This window comes from Chenopodium quinoa, unplaced genomic scaffold, assembly GCF_001683475.1.
Source record: "Chenopodium quinoa cultivar QQ74 unplaced genomic scaffold, ASM168347v1, whole genome shotgun sequence".
In the NCBI taxonomy this organism is placed as follows: Eukaryota; Viridiplantae; Streptophyta; class Magnoliopsida; order Caryophyllales; family Amaranthaceae; genus Chenopodium; species Chenopodium quinoa.
The window spans coordinates 4414112-4429934 of NW_018743792.1; positions in this window are offsets into that span (position 1 = coordinate 4414112).

Sequence of the window (15823 nt, forward strand, 5' to 3'; positions counted from 1 at the left end):
TTTAAAAACGTTAAGCAATTGCTCCAATTTTGTGTCTTTGAGTTCAGCATTGACAATAACAGGATATGAGTAATTTGAACCAAGATATGCATATTTCAAGTTAGAGGGGAGGGGTTTCAACTCTACCTTGGGAGGCTTAGAACTCTCCCCAATACTCATTCCTTCCAATGTCTCTCTGATCTGGTTCTGATATGGATCGGCCTTTGCTTCATCAAGTAACCTTGTATACTCCTTAGACTGCCAATCTCCATTATCATCTTCCTTCCCTAATAGCACTTGTTTAAGAGCATCATCATTCTGATTCAAGGGAAGTTGATCATTCTGCAATTCATCGAGCACATCAACTTGACAAATAGTGTATCCCATAAAAGGAGCACCCATAACATTTAAAAGTGAGTATTCCAATTTTTCATCACCTACTTCAAAAATAATCTTACCTTTCTTCATGTCTATAATTGCACCTGCAATAGCTAAGAAAGGTCTACCTAGTATGATTGGAACATTCACATCCTCATCCATCTCCATCACAACAAAATCACATGGAATGAAAACCTTACCTACTCGGAGGGGTACATCCTCAAGTACACCCAAAGGAAACTTCACTGACCTGTCTGCAAGTTGCAGAGATATGCGTGTGGGTTTGAGTTCACCCATCTGCAGCTTCTTGCATATAGACAGTGGCATGAGGCTCACACTTGCACCTAGATCACATAGTGCCCTGTTGATCTCAATATCTCCAAGCTTCACTAGAATTGAATAGCTACCTGGATCTCTTAATTTCTTAGGGAGAGTGTTCTGCAAAATAGCACTGCACTCTGCATTCAAAGCAAATGTAGTATTCTCTTCTAATTTCCTCTTATTAGATAGCATATTTTTAAGAAATTTGCATAAGAAGGCATTTCAGATATGGTATCTAGAAATGGAATATTAATATGAAGCTTTTTATGTACATCGAGGAACTTATTGAAGTTTTTCTCAAGTTTAGCTTGTGCTAACCTTTGAGGAAAAGGAACCTTAGGCGCATATGGAGCAAGTGGCTTTGGTGGTGCTTCCTTTGATGCTTCCTCGACCCTAGCATCTTCTACTTCCTTCTCACTAGCACCTACTTCTTCAATGAGCTCCCTTGATGGCTCCTTGGTAGGAGGATCTTCCAACTGCTTTCCACTCCTCAGGGTGACGACATTCATTTGGCCTTTTTGAGATTGTTCAGTCTAGCCCGGGAAGGTTCCTGGAGTCTTTAGGGCTTGGTAAATTGGTTAGCCAATTGGCTTATCTGATTCTTCATAAGTTTACCCTGAGCTTGCAACTGTTGGATAGAGCTATTTTGATGTTGGATGGCACTGTTTGTTGCGGTTATAAATCTCTCTAATGTCACCTCTAGGCTTGATTTTTGAGGTTGTTGTTGCATTGGTTGGTGGGGATTGGGTGTTTTCTGTTGGAAACCAGGTGGTGGTTGGTCGTAGGTGTTGGGTGGAGGTGGTACTGGAGGGTTTTGTTGTGCTTGGGAATTTTTGTATGAGAAGTTAGGATGGTGTTTCCATCCTTTATTGTAGGTGTTGGAATAAGGGTCATAAGGTGTCTTTGGGTTAGAGGAGTAGAGGCATGGGCTTGCTCAATTGACATCTCTTCCGTATTCTGCAAAATCTGTGGGCAATCTGGTGCAACATGACCCTGCACATTACATAACTGACGCAACTCTTGTGGGGTGTTAGAAGTTCCTACTTGGAACTTATTAAACCTGCTTGTTTGTGCCTGCACAGAACTAGTTAGCATAGTTAAAGCATCAACATCAAGTTTACCTCCCTTTTTCACAGTGTTTTGACCTCCAGGATGATAGTTATCATTGGCCGCCATCTTCTCTATGAGCTCCCTAGCTTCAGTGGGGTTCTTTGTCAAGAGAGAACCTCCTGACGCAGCATCTATGTAAATACAGAACTCATGAGTCATGCCATTGTAAAAGGTCTGCATCAAAATCCAATCTGGAATGCCATGGTGAGGGCATTGTCTCTGCAATCTTTTAAATCTCCTCCAAGCCTCATAGAGAGACTCATAATCTGACTGCTTAAAAGTTTGTAGCTCTTTCCTCAATCTTGCAGTCTTCTCATTCCCTAAAAACTTCACTAGGAAGGCCATCACTAACTTGTCCCATGTATCGAACGAGCCAGTGCCTTCATCTCTTAACCACTCCTTTGCCCTGTCTCGAAGTGAGAAGGGGAAAAGGCGTAGTCTGATTGCATCATCTGTAACACCATTCAACTTCATAGTATCACATTTCTCCAAAAAGCTATCTATATGGCTTACGGGGCAATAGTGTGGTAGCCCTGCGAATGAATCATTGGAGATGAACTGTATGAACTGTGGCTTGAGCTCGAAGTCTTGAGCCGTGACTGGTTGTCTTATGATGCTTGACAGGACTCTGGTAGTCGTATCCAGAATACCGTACTCCAAGAGGGATTTCGTTGGTTGGTCTACCATGTTTCTCCTGCGTCTGTTCCTTGTTCTCCTTCTTCTTATAGTTGCCTCGATCTCAGAATCAAATGGTTCAAGATCTTCTGAACCTGAACGGCGTGTGGGTATGCACAAGAAAAACTAGAGAAAAGTATCAAAAACACAAGGGAAAGTAGCCGAAGCAACGAAATAAACTTTACTAAGTTTTAGTAAAGATGAATCACAAATAATTCTAATGAAACTGTTAGTTCCCGACAACGGCGCCAAAATTTGGTAGGCGTGTCGTGTACCTATCCAAAATAACCTAACAAACCAATACTAATGTAGACTGGCAAGTAAGGATCGGATCCCAAGAGACTAAGGTTCAGAAACAATTAATTAGACTCGAATCTTTACTAAGCAAAAATCAAGTATAATCGATAACTAAGGTTCTAAAATATAGGAAAAATTCGAAAATAAACTAATTAAGATGATTAAATCAAGCAATTAAAAACATCCAAGATCTAGCTTCACCACAACTATTATCGATGCAATTGTAATTCTACCCTTAACATACGATTTCAATCGAATGGGGAAAAGTAAACCCTAATAATTACCAAGGACCTCACTCGAGTATCAATGGCTTCCCTAACATACAATCAATCTTATTCTCATGGTATCATGCATATTAAAGACATTAAACACGTTACTCTAACTTCCCAATTATCAAATATAACTACTCTCGTGTTATGAATCAAACCCTAAATTAATTTACTCAACTCCGTTCATACCCAACTCTCGCAGTGATAAAAACAATAGAATAATCGCAATACTATAGTTACGTCTAACCTAGCATTGGCATAATCACAATCAATGTAGCAATTCAATTGTTAAAATTGTTAAAGAATTTAAAGATTTAATTCATGCATTAATGATATTTGGGCTACACTAGATCTTGAATTAAAGAATCTACTCACAGATGATTAAAGAAACAAAAACAATAATAAATAATGAAAGCATAATTAAATAACAAAGGATGAAAAATAAACACCAAATCTTAATTAAAATTGAAAGTAGAAAGCTTGAATCTTGAATCTTGAATTACAAAAACTTGGAAAAAAAAATGGAGAACTAGTTCTTAAGGAGAGAATAATAATAAAAAAAAAACAAGGCATAATGAATGAATCCTCCAAAAAACACGGCTAAAAGGTTTTTAAACAAACCTAAAAAGATAAGATTTAACTCCTAAGTTTGGGCGCACTGAAATTCCAGGAGGCACGGACATGCCTAGTGTGAGGCACCCTCTCTATAAATAAAAATGCTGCTGAGTCTGTCTTCCAGGCACGGACGTGCCTGAATGCTGGGCACGGACGTGCCTGCTTCTTTCTCTAGGCATGGGCGTGTCTCCTTGTTAAGCACGGTCATGTCTGCTTCTTTACCTAGGCACAGACGTGCCTAAGGTCTTCCTTTGGCGTAACTTTATACTCAGAGTCACGGACGTGCCTACCTGTAAAATGGCCTTTTCTTGACTTATCTTCAATCTCCGAACTTCATGGGCTTTAACTTACTTCATGGATCCACAATTCATCCAAATTAGCTCCATTATTCCAGAAATTCATCAAAAACAACAAAACTACCTATAAAAGCATCAGATTATCCAAACTAGAGGAAAATACGCCAAAACGGACTCAAATACTCAACTAAACTAACAAAACTAACTAAAAACAAACCAAATAATATACAAAACACGACTTATCACTCTCGAACTTCGTCGAGTTCGATTTTCCTCCCACATGTCATTTTGGAAATGTGTTACTTCTCCAAAAAGACACCATCACGAGCAACAAACACTTTGTTTTCAGATTTGTTGTAGCAGTAATACCCCTTGGTTTCTTTTGGGTAGCCCACAAAGAAACACTTGTCTGATTTTGGGTAAATTTTGTCAGTTATTAATCTCTTGACATATGCTTTGCAATCCCAAATCTTAAGAAAAGACAATCGTGGAGGTTTCTTCGTCCATAATTCATATGGAGTCTTTTCGACAGCTTTTGACGGAGCGCGGTTTAGTGTTAGTGACGCAGTTAGAAGTGCGTGTCCCTAGAAAAAGATAGGAAGTTCACTAAGACATATCACTGATCAAACCATGTCTAACAAGGTTTGATTCATTCGTTCGGACACTCCGTTCCATTGTGGAGTTCCAGGAGATGTCAACTCTGAAAGAATACCATTTTCTTTCAAGTGATCGTCGAATTCATGGCTCAAATACTCGTCACCTTGATCCGATCGAAGTGCTTTTATTTTCTTGCCAAGTTGATTTTCAACTTCACTCTGAAACTCTTTGAATTTCTCAAAAGATTCAGATTTGTTCGTCATAAGGTAGACATAACCATATCTACTATAGTCGTCGGTGAAGGTAATGAAATATCGATAACCTTGCCTTGCGGGTGTACTCATTGGTCCACATATATCCGTATGTATTAGACCCCATAAGTCACTTGCCCTTTCTCCTAAATTGGAGAATGTTTGCCTTATCATCTTGCCTAATAGACATCCTTCCCAATTTTTAAATGACTCCAAGTCGAATGAGTCAAGGACACCTTCTTGATGAAGTTTCTTGATTTTTTTGATATTAATGTGGCCAAGACGACAATGCCACAAGTAGGTTTGATTCGACTCAATGGTGTTAGCTCATTTTGTGGTATCATCAATGTTATAAACTTGTTTGTCTAAAGAAAGCACACAAAGACCATTTTCTGAATATGCTTTACCATATAAAACATTATCGAAATCAAATGACCAACTATTGTTCGTAATTCGAAATTCAAAACCTTTTGCGTCCAACGCCGAAATTGAAATAATGTTTTTGTTAACTCTAGGAACATGATAGCAATTGTCAAGTTCTAAAATAAGCCCAGAAGGCAAAGACAAACTAAGAGTTCTAACGGATACGGTAGACATCCTTGCTCCATTGTCGACCCGAAGCTCGACCTCTCCCTTCTCTGGCCTTTTATTTATCCTTAGTCCCTGAGCATTGGAACAAAGGTGTGAGCCACATTCGGTACTAATACCCATGATGTTTTGCTAGCGAAGTTTAAGTCTGGGTTTGACAGCCAAATCGGGAAAAATATTAGTTTTAAAAATTAATTAAAACGAACTTCTAATCCAATTAGAAAAGCAAAACCAGAAAATAAATCTTACCTTAAAACACCTTAATTAATGAATAATTGCAAAAATTAAAAGGATCATGGCTCCGATACCGCTGTAGGGTTTCGTAGTGACCCACACTACGCGGAAAGAAACCCCCCAAGACCCGGCCCCATAGTTAATGCAACTAATACAAGCAAAACATAATTAAAAACACAATTAAGAGTAAGGATAAGAATTATACCCTCGACGCGTGCTTCGCTCTAACACCAAGCTCTTACTTCAACCTCGATAATGCGAGGCTTCCAACGGGATCGTACCCTCGAACCCCACCCGGTCGTCCAAAGCCTCGAAGATTAGTCAAGGCCCGAACAAAATATAATCTTGGAGTTTTACGAATTTCAAGGTATACTCAACAATGGAGTTTCCTTTACTTTTCCAATCAAGTGTATTCTTTCCCAAATACCCAAGCCTTGGTATTTATAGGGAAATGGACCCTTGATTTCCAATCTCCCACCAATGTGGGAGAGTTAGTAAATTTAACAATTTATTTAATTCTAAAATTCAATAAATAATTAAACCAATCACAACGCAACAAGTGGCGTAATTAGAGAGAGATAAGTGAGGCTCAAGGAATGGGGGGGGGGACCATTGCCTTGCTTCCCAAGGCTTTGGTTGGTCCCCACATCCTCACAAAATCGGCACCAATGCTTGCTGGGCTGGCAGCTAGCTAGTACGCCAGCTAGTGCTGCCAGCTAGCACCAGCCAGCAAGCCCGCATCATCCCAGCCAGCATGTGCGAGCTATGCTGGGCGATGCTCGTGTTGATGCTGCTGCGTGCCAGCGCAAGGCGCTGCTAGCTTGGCACTCTCGCTTGCTCGTACTCGCATTCCCATGCCCTCGCACTCCCAGCAAGCGTGCTGCTAGCGAGCCACACATGCTGGGCATTGCCTCGCCAGCCACACGCACAAGCATGCAAAGCTTGGTGCTGTGATGCTGCGATGGCTTGCACGCATGCGCATACACACATGGCCTAGCCATGCGACAGTGCCATGCTTGTGCTGCGGTTGGTGAGACAGCCCTAGGCACATGCACACGCACGCACACGCACCAGTGCCTAGCACTGCGATGGTGCTATGCTTGTGCGGTGGGCTGTGCGAAGGTGCTGCCATACCATGCGAAGCCTGCGATGGGCTGCCTTGTGCGCCTAGCACTCATGCCTCGTCTAGCACACCATGGTGCGCCTAGGCTTGCGATGAGCTAGCCTTGCCTAGCAGTTCACATGGCTAGGCAAATGTGATGCTACGCTATGCTCGTACTTGTTGCTTATGATTTTGCGACGCTCGGCCTCGACGCCCTAGGCTCGATATTCGACTTCTGTGCTCGTAAAACTCTGAAGACTCATTAAATCCTTCGAATTAATTCGTCGTCTTGGATCGGTTGTTCAATTGGGTTCGACCCGAAGGGTTCAGTTAAGATTAAGCTGTAATATAAATTATATCTTAATATTACTGATCGGAAGCGGCCTCCACCTAGGCATTCCGATGACTTGACCTTACTTAAAAATTAGCTCTGTAATAATTTTGAACCCTCTATCAGAATAATACACTTGTCGGAAGGACACCATTCCTTTCAATTCCTTTTGCTCTTGCATAAGAACAATAAGCAAATTTCTTTGCCAATCAAGACAATTTGGCCCGCTCAACTTCTCCTTATCGAGAATTGAGCGTAAAGAGAATCGGTTGTTGTTTGAGTTACTTGCAGACATTGTTCTACAATTGAAAGAATTTGAAATGAAAAACTATTCATATAATCAATAAGTTTGAAATTTAAAAGCGTTCATGCAAATTTTCAGTCTTATCGAACATTTTATCCACGCATTAATAATTTGTCCCTTTTAGGCGAGAATAAAATGATTCCGAGATCCCAAAAATCAAAAAGTGATTAAGCATGCTTTGGCTTGTCTTAACACTAGATATTTTAGGGTAAGCAATCCAATTACTAATAGCTCTAAGCTGATCTCGGTTTGATAAAACGTCGCATCTAATGCATTCTTGAAATTTTATCTCTTTTGCCACGACATCTAAGGACTCCTTACTGATATCGTTGAGCTAAACCAAGATAACTTGTATACCTAGTATACCTTATGTTCCTAGGGAAGAAGTGATGCCTCGCTTAGGCATAGCCCATCACATACGCGCATTAGTTCGGTAAGTGAACTTAACTAATCATCGCAGCATTTAAAATCCCAGACATGCATCTAACATTTAAATATATATAAAAACAATGTATAAGGCATAAATTTGATGCATTTGGCAACTAGCATGACCCCTTGAAATCTTCAAATCTTCAAGGGTCTTCATCTTGGCTTGTCTTCATCGAAACGCCGTCTTGAGACATCTTGGCCAAAATAAAAATTACTAGCTACTATGACTAAGATTAATCTAAAGTACAAAAATACTTTACGGTACGCAAGCCGTATTTAGATTTACAAAAATACGTAACGGAACGCAGTTCGTATTTTCTATCCCACTAGTATAGGTCCCACTAGTTGCCATTTTCTCAAAACCCTATTTTGAAACAATTTTTCATTCACCCATTCACTATTTGTGAATGGCCCATGCATTTTATGAGATAATACAAGTAAACACGCAAAACTAGTAACTAACTTATGTGGTTAATCCGATTAACGCGCCTAATTAAAACTAGTCAAAGTTGTTTAATACTTTATGTATTACTAAGGTGTAACTGTTCACGTAATTAGCTAAGCTCCCACTAAATTCCGCATCTAACTTCATTAATCCAATTAATTAAGCCGGTTAACCCAAATTTGTCAAAATCAATAAATGTTGCAAAAACCTGAAAAATCGAGGTCTAACCTCGTTAAAATAATTACATAAATATTTTAAAACCGGAAAAATTTTCGCAAAACGCATAGCTCGAAATTAAGCAAAAACCGCCCACTCGTATCCTTGTGGGCTGTGCACCATGGCTGGCAAGCAGCCCATGGGGTGTGCTAGGTGCATGGTGCTAGCATGCAGCGCCTAGCGTAGCATGCCACGCTGCTAGCACCAGCTGCCTGCCTTGCATGCTGCGCATGCTGGCTAGCATGCTTGCGCCTGCCAGCAAGTGGCGGGCTGGCTGGGGCTTGCTGCCATGCTGCCCAGCAGCGTGCCCAAGCATTTCTGCAGCCTAGTTCACTGCCCACGCATCAACTACTAGCATCCCTCGTCACACAGCAGCGCATGTTCGATGCTCAGCCCTTGTGCGCACCATAGGCTAGCCTTGGTTACGCTGGGGTTTTTTGCCTCGATTTTCTTGTATTTTCTCGGGATTTTAATCTCGATTTGTGTGTGACACAAAATTAATTCCAAATTTATTTTAGAATCAATTTGAGGAAAAATGAAAATAAATAAGTCCAACTTAATTAAATTCAATTTTAACGGTGCACAAGCCTAATTTTGCAAAATTACATTGGAACATTTTAGGACTTACTTAATTAATTTAACCAATATGTAAATTAATAATGGATTTGACAAATAAGGCGTTGGAAAAATAAATTAATCATCCAATGATAAAATTTTCCAACTTTTATATTTGTATAAAATAACAAGATTACATCTTCCAATATGAAGATTAATCAACATTTACTCACAAGCATTTGAATTTCAAGGATTTTAATCAACCAAATATGAAAAGTCCAAAATTAGTTCAACATGGAATTTAGGGTTAAAGTTCCAATCATTTAAACATTTAAAGATTAGATCTTTAACATACTAGGAACTTAATATTACACATTCACAACAAGTATTCACACATTAATGCAATTTATTTGTATAATTGTGAAAAAACAAGTTTATGTGAAAAAGAACATATCAACTTAAGCGCATATTACAACTCCATAATCATGCTTAATAGATAATTAAATTGCAGTAGATTAGGGATGCAATAATGCATTTAATCTACCCTTGACATGCTTGCATTAATCAAGGCATAAAAGATTTAAAATTTTCGTTGAAAACGAAAAAACCCTTAAAAAACTTGGTTTTTGGTTCGAATTTGGCTTCTGGATAGTCCTCAAAGAGAGTTGAAACTGATTCAGATTGTCGATTGCAGTCAAAAAACACTATTTTTTAGCCAAAATCTGGGTTCCACAGCCAAAACGAGAAAAAATACGAGTTTTAAAATTAATTAAAACGAGCTTCTAATCCAATTAGAAAAGCAAAACTGGAATTTAAATCCACTTTAAAACACCTTAATTTATAAATAATTGCAATAATTAAAAGTAGCGCGGCCCCAATACCACTGTAGGGTTTCGTAGTGACCCTCACTATGCGGAAAGAAACCCCCCAAGACCCGCCCCGCTAACTAAAGCAATTAAAGCATGCAAATATAATTAATACATGATTAAAAGAAGAAGGGATAAAGAATTATATATACCTTAGACGCGTGCTTTGCTCGCTAAACGAGCTCTTACTTCAACCTCGCAAATGCAAGGCCTCCGACGGTTCGTACACTCGAACCCGACTCGATCGTCCTAAGTCCCGAAGGTTACTCGAGACCTGAACAAAATATAAACTTTGGAGTTTTAAAAACTTAAAGTATTCTCAACAATGGAGATGCCTATATAGTTCCACTCAAGTGTGTATTCCCAAAATCCCACTCAAGGGGTATTTATAGGGAATGGGGACTTGAACCCCTTGTTCATGATCAATGTGGGATCATGTGCAAATGCATTAATTTATTTAATTCTAAATTAAATAATTAATCAAATGCAATCACAATGCAACAAGTGTCAAGAGGAGAGGATTGCTAAGGTGTGGACCAAAACCAATGGGGAGGGGGACCATTGCCTTGCTCCCCAAGGCTTTCTACAAGCATTGGTGCCCACCTTTCCTAAACCGGCTTCAAGGAGTGCTGGGCTGGCAGCCTGCCTTGGCTGCCAAGGCTGCCAGCTAGCGCCTAGCACCAAGGCTGGGCAGCCAGCCAACTTGCTGTGCCAGCAAGAAGTGCCAGCACGCACTAGCCTAGCACGCACTGGCCCTAGCAAGCTGCGAGTTGCTGGGCGCTGGGCGCTGATAGCATGATGCTGCTGCCTAGCCATCGTACATGCGTACGCATACGCACAGGCACAACCCTACTGGCTGGTGCGTAGTGCTGCTGCCTAGCCCTTCTCGCACACACACTCGCACAGCCAGCATGCGTGCTGCTAGCTAGCCACGCATGCTGGGCCTTGCCTTGCCAGCCACACGCACAAGCACACCATGCATGGTGTTGTGCTAGCAATGAGCTGAGATGGTGCGATAGCCCTAGGCATACACATGCAAGTGCTTAACACTGCGATGGTGCTGTGCTTGTGCGATGGCACACACGCACGCACACACGCTAGTGCCTAGCACTGCGATGGTGTTGTGTTGTGCGGAAGGCTGCGATGGGCAATGGGTGATGCTAGGGCCTTAGTGCTATCTGGGTTGGGCCTTGCGACAGCACCGGCCACGCAAAACTTGCGAGTGCGCCTAGCACACACATGGTGCACCTAGGCTTGCGATGAACTAGCCTAACCTATCACTCACATGGCTAGGCCAATGTAATGCTACGATATGCTAGTACTTATTGCTTGTGATTTTGCGACGCTAGGTCTCGACGCCCTAGGCTCGATATCCGACGTCGTTGTTCGTAAAACTCCGACGACTCATTGAATCCTTCGAATTAGTTCGTCGTCTCGGATCGGTTGTTCGATTGGGTTCGACCCGAAGGGTTCAGTTCAGATTAAGCTGTAATATTAATTATACCTTAATATTACTGATCGGAAGCAGCCTCCACCTAGGCATTCCGATCACTTGACCTTATTGAAGAATTAGCTCTGTAATCATTCTGAACCCTCTATCAGAATAATACACTTGTTGGAAGGACACCATTCCTTTCATCATCTAGATTCTTGATAAAACCAAACTTAGTAATGGCTTCATCGAATCGCAGATTCCAGCTTCTGCTTGCCTACTTTAATTTAAAAATGGATTTCTTAAGCTTGCATACCTTTCCAGCATTGTTTGGGTCTACAAAACCTTCCGGGTTTCATGTACATAGTTTCTTCCAAAATCCCATTAAGGAAGGCAATTTTGACATCCATTTGCCATATCTCATAATCATAGTATGCGGCAATTGCAAGGATAATCCGGATGGACTTAAGCATGGCGACTGGCGAAAAGGTATCATCATAATAAACGCCGTGAATTTTCCTATAACCTTTTTTCACCTGTCTAGCTTTGTATACATATACAATTCCATCTTTGCCTGTTTTCAATTTGAAAATCCACTTGCAACCGATAGGTGTGTAACCTTCGGGCAAATCAACCAAGTCCCAGACTTGAATTTTAAACATGGAGTCCATCTCGGATTTCATGGCTTCTTGCCATTTTGCAGAGCCAAGGCTCGTTGTTTGTATGTCGCTGGCTCATCTCCATCTACAACTAGGATGTCTTGATCATCGGTTAAGATAACACCAAGGTATCTGTCTGGTTGAGATCTTGGCCTTTGCGACCTACGTAGGGTAATACGCTGAGCATTTGAATTATCATTTTGACTTTGCACATTGTCGGTTTGACTCTGATTAATCTCAACAGCTGCTTCTTAAGCACTTTGATTGTCAGTTTTGTCAGGTTGACTTTGTTGCTAACCTTCTAGAACTTCATCAAGTTCGATTTTCCACCCACTTGTCATTCTGAAAGATACTCCTTTTCCAAAAAGTCACCGTCTCGAGCAACAAATATCTTGTTCTCAGACTTGTGTTAGAAGTGATTTCCCTAGGTTTCTTTTGGATACCCCAGAAAGAAACACTTATCAGATTTTTGGTGAAGTTTATCGGAAATTAATATTTTGACATATGCTTCGCAACCCCAAATCTTAAGAAAAGACAACCTTAGAGGTTTCTTCGTCCATAATTCATATGGAGTCTTTTCGGCAGCTTTTAACGGGGCTCAGTTTAATATTAGTGTCGCTTTTAGAAGTGCTTGTCCTCAAAAAGAGATAGGAAGATTGCTAAGACCCATCATTGATCAAACCATGTCTAACAAAGTTTGATTTCTCCTTTCGGACACTCCATTCCATTGTGGAGTTCTAGGAGGTGTTAATTATGAGACAATACCATGTTCTTTCAGACGATCGTTGAATTCGTGGCTCAAATACTCGCCACCTCGATTCGGTCGAAGTGCTTTGATTTTCTTGCCAAGCTGATTTTCCACTTCACTCTAAACTCTTTGAATTTCTCGAAGGATTCAGATTTGTGCGACATAAGGTAGACATAGCCATATCTACTAAAGTTGTCCGTGAAAGTGATAAAATAGCAATAACCATTTATTACAGTTGTGCTCATTGGTCCACATACATCCGTGTGTATAACACCCAACTTGGAGAATGGCTGCTTTACCATCTTGCCTAATAAGCTGACTTCGCAGTTCTCAAACAACTCAAAGTCGAATTAATTAAGAATTCCTTCATGAAGAACTTTTTTGATGCGTGTGATGTTAATGTTGCCAAGACGGCTGATGATTAGAATTTATGCCACCATTTCACACTCTTTCATTAGAGAATTCCCACGATTTGTCACTTGTTTATGCCTCTTCTCACCACTTTTACTTCTATTTTAGTTACTTTAGCTTCCTCTCGTTTTTTCCTTTCCCTTTTATCTTTTCTTCTACTTTTTACCGTTTATTTGTGTGTTTTGATAGCTCGTAGCACTCGTGGGTGAATTTTGGGTTGTTAGATGGAGTGGAGATTCTAAGGAAGCTTGCCAAAGGAAGAGGAGATGCCACAACGGAGAGGGCGCGCTGCTACATATAGCCGCGGGCGCGGGCCTCACAGCCGCAGGTGCGGACAGGAGGGATCCTGAGCCACCAGCAGTTTCTGGAGGTGGCAGGGAGAGATGGCAAGCCGCGGGCGCGACGTTATTGGCCGCGGGGGCGGTGATCTAGGTCTGGCGAAATTCTTACCCAGCTTGGAGAGAGCGCGGGAGCCTGTTCGGAGAGCTTTCTCCCTTGCCCATTTTCCTCATTACAATAGAAGACTATAAATAGTCTTGAGCTGGAGTTTTCATGAAGCAACTATTTCATTGGCATCAAAACACTTTGTAGAGAGAGAAAGTGCATGTCTTTTAGAGAGAGAAAACACTTAGTCTTCAAGATTTAATCATTGCAATCAAATATTCAAGCTTTCTTCTAGATTGTTGCAACTATTTGATGATTGGGTAATCTTTCAACTTTTATAATAGTAATCTTTCCTCTTTATTCTCTAATTGTTAGTTTTTTTAGTTCTATTGCTCTTATTTATGCTTTATTCCATAAACGTCCATGCTTTATTGGTTTCATTGATTTCTCTTTGACTTAGAATCATGCTAGGTTATCTTAGTATTGAATACATGTTTAGCTTAGTTATCATAGCTATTTTCCTTTCTCTAGCTTAGATTTTTAGCTAGGGAAGGGGTTGAAAATCATGCTTATTTGAGTTTTTATTGATTATTGATTGGATTTTACCTCGAGTGGATGATTTGTGCTTAAAAATGCTTGAAAATATTGTGTGCACCTATAACCTCAATGTGTTAGTCCTAGAATAGATGCATGAGAATGATCTATGTTTAGGCTAGATTGATTTCACCAACTTCCTTTGAGTAGTTGCATGAGAATGAATTTCTTTGAGTAGAGTTTGAACTCCTTAGTATATTTCCTTATTTATTTTCATTAGTGTCTTGTGGTCATGATTGGAACCCCCTATCCCTAGTGCTTTTTGCCATTATTATCTCTATAATCTTGCTCTTCATCTTCATTTTAGAGTGTCTATTTTGATCTTCTTAATGTTGGTTTAATTTAGTCCCTTTTGGTAGATAGTTTGATCATAGAACTCTTCAAAAACAAACCATAATACCTTTTTTATGTCACTTGCAATATATCCTAGATTTCGTATTGATTGTGCAATACTCCTGTTTCCTTGGGATTCGACCCTAACTTGCCACTATCTAAATTAAAATTGACAGAGCTAGGTTAGGAGATAAAAATTGTATATTTGATCTAGGTAGTAGTATCGACCTTTTATCCACCTATCAATTTTTTGGCGCCGTTGCCGGGGAAATGACTTGTTTTGCACTTTTATTGTGTTATTATTAGATTTGTTGCCTTTTTTATTTTGTTCCTTTACCCTCTTGTTAGTCATTGCTAATTATTTTCTTAGCTTTGGTGGATTCAAAGGAGATCTCAAGGACCTCCCACACACTACATTGACCACGAAATCGACCGCACTTTGAGACAAGTCCGAAGACTTTATCAAGAAGAGGGGCGAGGTCTTGGTGCTATTTTTGATAGTGAGAGTGATTCTTGGTCTTCAAGTTCTCAAAGCGAGGAAATGGCGAGGCAAGAGAATGATATTTTGTTTCGTGAGTTCGGTAATCCGGAGAATTATGAGCTCACCGGTGGGATATTGCTACCTGTCACGGAAACCAACTTCACCATTCATTCTCAATATACTAGAATGGTTCAAGCAGAGCAATTTTCAAGTTCTCCAAGTGAATATCCTATTGAGAACCTTGATAGATTCCTCGAGCTTTGTGCCATGATACAAACCAATCAAGTTTCTCAAGAATACATCGGAATGCATCTATTCCGACAATCTCTTGCAGGTAGAGCAAAGAAGTGGCTCAAGCAAGTCAAGCCTAATTCTCTCACAACATGGAGGGAGATAGTCAAGGCATTCTTGAAAAGATTCATTTCCGAAGAAAAGACCGCCAAGATGAGAAGGAAGATTGCATCGTTTGAACAAGAAGCGGATGAGAGTCTTAGTAAAGCTTGGGAAAGGTTTAAAGAGTTGGTTCAAACATGTCCTCATCATGAATACAATCAAAGCTTGCTCATGAGGTTCTTCTACGATGGTTTGGAACCTATGTCTAGATCTAACTTGGATGCGGGGGCGGCTGGACAATTTATTAAATTCCCTCAAAATCAAGTTGAAGCAACAATTGAAGAGGTAGTGAAGAACTATTCTTGGGGTGGTAGAAGGAGGAATGCACCAAAGAAGGGTGGAAAGTATGAATTGAAGAAGGTTGATCAATTGCAACATCAAATTGAGCTTTTGACAAAAGGGCTTGCAAAGTTAAACACGAATGTCAATAGTGGGCAAGCTCTTCCAAATTCAACTCTTTCTCTTGTCAAAATTGTGGTGGCAAAAACCACGATACATCTTATTGTGAAGGTTTGAGCCCGGAGCATGTA